Below are 2908 nucleotides of genomic sequence, written 5' to 3' on the forward strand. Positions count from 1 at the left end.
TTTTAAAGTTATAAGAGCTTTAAGTTTTTGTTTGTAAGAAATTTTTAACCTAAGGAACATTGATTTTTATTTGGAAGAATCCAATATTTTTTTTCTTTGTCAGTTTATTTATTTTAGCTTCAAGAAATGGTGAAACCATGTAAAATAGATGTTATTCTATAGACAGAGTAATTGTAATATAGATGAATTCGTTTCCCAAAGATATAGAAGTATATTTACAAGAACAAGTTAGAATTTGTCTTCCAATGTTCACTCAGAAATCAAATGCCTTTGTTATAATCATAAATCAGAATAGAGAATAAGGATGATAATATCAAAAATTCTTTTTAGAATTTCCCATAGGATTCTTTCATTTTAGTCTGCAATAGTTTTATATAGTCAGGGGTAACTTTCTGAGCAGTGAAAAGATAATTTTGCCTTCAGTTGAACATTAATCCATACTAATTAAAATTTAGGAAGTCATGTGACTACAGCAGTTAAGCATACATAGCATATCTGTGGAAATTCTTAAATGTGTACCTTCAGACTCTGTTATCTCTGATAACTTGGCCTTCTTTCCTGTTAGTTATAAAAACACGATTGCTAAAACCTAGTATCTCATATACTAATCAGGCCCCTAGTATATATCCATCCATCGATAAAGTAACTCAGGTTATCTTTCTCACATTCTTTTTACCCATTTACACACTTCTTATAATCCTTTCAGCATGAAAGACATTGCAAATCATATAGTTACTTAAAATCCCACAGGACAATTAAAACAACAAAACAATCATGTAACTTTATTCTATCAATTTCCTTAATTATCTCATCTCCCTCCATATAAACACTAGTATTTGTATTCTTTCTTGTTTTTTCCATTGGCCCTCTCTTTCTTCTTCTCTAGCCAATGACTAGTACTGCTAACCTTCTAAAACTATTGAAAATTAGAAATCATTTACTACTCTGACTAATTTGCTTTGAGGAAATATTTGAGCATGTTATAAATGAGTTAGTAGTTGAAGTAATGAAGCAAATTACTGAGGCAAAGAAGTATTAATCTTATTTTACAAAGGGTCTTTATAGTCACTTCCCAGAGCAGAATGTTTGCAAGTGAAAAAAAGTTAACATAGACGATCAATGAGGTTGTACAGGTGTTAGTCAAAATCTTTGGACACTAATTTTTGATCCTCTCCCATTTTTTTCAAGTATCTTTTATTTTTCTTAAGATCACTCATCAAATTGAGATGTAAATTTTAGGCTACAAGTTGTATCCATAGTATAATAAATTTTCTAGTGGTTGGAAAGGCAATGGGTATGGAATATCTTAAGATGACAGAATGTTAATCAGACCTTACATATGATAAATACCACTCCCACTTTCATATTGTTTCTTGTCTAGGTCATTTAATGAACTGAGTTACTTCCCTCCGCACCCATACTTGCCCTACTCCATAGTATAGAATACAGTATGCTCTACCCCATCCAGAAGACTTTTGTTGATTCTCTGTTGCCAATCTTTTTTTTTCTTTTATTCCCTAAGAAAGCACTTATTTGAGGTTTAACATGAAATCATACAAATAAAATGTGTATGAACACAAATCCACATTGAGTCACAGCACATGTAGCAAAGGACAAAGTAAAAACAGAAAATTAGTTGCCAGCTATATACAGTTGGACACAGTTGTGTCTTGTGCACTAGAAAGTCCTTTACAAAATAATCATCTTATATTAACAGAAGACCAATATTCAATGTCGTTCTGCCAGATGGATTATTTTTAAAACATCTCCTTCTGTTTTCTCCTTTGGTATGGTTGGTAATAATTTTAGTGGTTGCCTGAGATGCCTTGATGCCTGATGCCTTGATGCCTGAGATGCTCTGTTGGCCACTGTAGTCTGCATATCCCTATTCATAGCCATGGTTACCATAGTTATACCTAATATAAACATACCCGCCATAGTCACTATAGTTTTGATCACTACCACAGACACTATTGTAATTTCCATATCCTTGATCATAATCATTATTAAGTCCTTGGTTCCAATTTTGGCCCTGACCTTGGTCACGCACCCCAGTCCCATTTCAGCCACTAGCTGCAGCACCTCTTCCTCCTTTTTGATGCTGCTGTTGCTACCTATATTCTTCTTTGGGTGTGCAACTATGATTTTATATGTCCTGGAACCAATTTGATGATATCTGCTTTCTAGCAATTTTTTAACTGGCTCATCTGTGTATGTGATAAAACAAAATCCTCTTCTTTCATGTGTTTTTGTATTCATGGGAAATCCAGCTCCATACAACACTGTTGCCAATCTTGAAAGGCTTCACTGTCTCTTCAAAACCAAGCCACAGAAAACCTGAGTAGTCTTATTTTCACCTCCATGCACACTACACTCCTGCAACAGCTTCGTAGTTGACAATAAAGAAGCCATCTTTGAAACAATTATCAATACATAACTTCTTTTAGTTTAATAAAGAAACAAATTAACTAATTTTTTTACTATAATTCATACTCATACAAAAATATTGAACAATTAAAATTGATTTTTTTGAGTTTTGAAAACTAAATATATTATTCCGATTGTATATTTTATCCATATATCATAATTATTTAAATTTTGTGAAATTTTTGTTTATATTTAATTTTAAATCTACACAATTTTCTGATATTTTTATGAAGCTTGTTCATATTTAAAATAGCAGGATGCTATTTTCAGTTGTTCTTTTCTGGGAAACATTGGAGGGAATGTGAAAAAAACATTACCATAGTGGTTAAGAGCAGTTTTTCCAAATAGATCTGAGTTGAACTCATAATCTTGACATTACTAGCAGGGTGACTTTAGCAAAGTACTTAAATTTCATGAATTGCACATGAAAAATGGTGATAATGGTATCTACAACACTATTGCAAAGGATAAAGGAGTTGAT

The sequence above is a fragment of the Carlito syrichta genome, unplaced genomic scaffold, assembly GCF_000164805.1.
Source record: "Carlito syrichta isolate Samal-C Ts95f unplaced genomic scaffold, Tarsius_syrichta-2.0.1 Scaffold135764, whole genome shotgun sequence".
NCBI classification, from domain to species: Eukaryota; Metazoa; Chordata; class Mammalia; order Primates; family Tarsiidae; genus Carlito; species Carlito syrichta.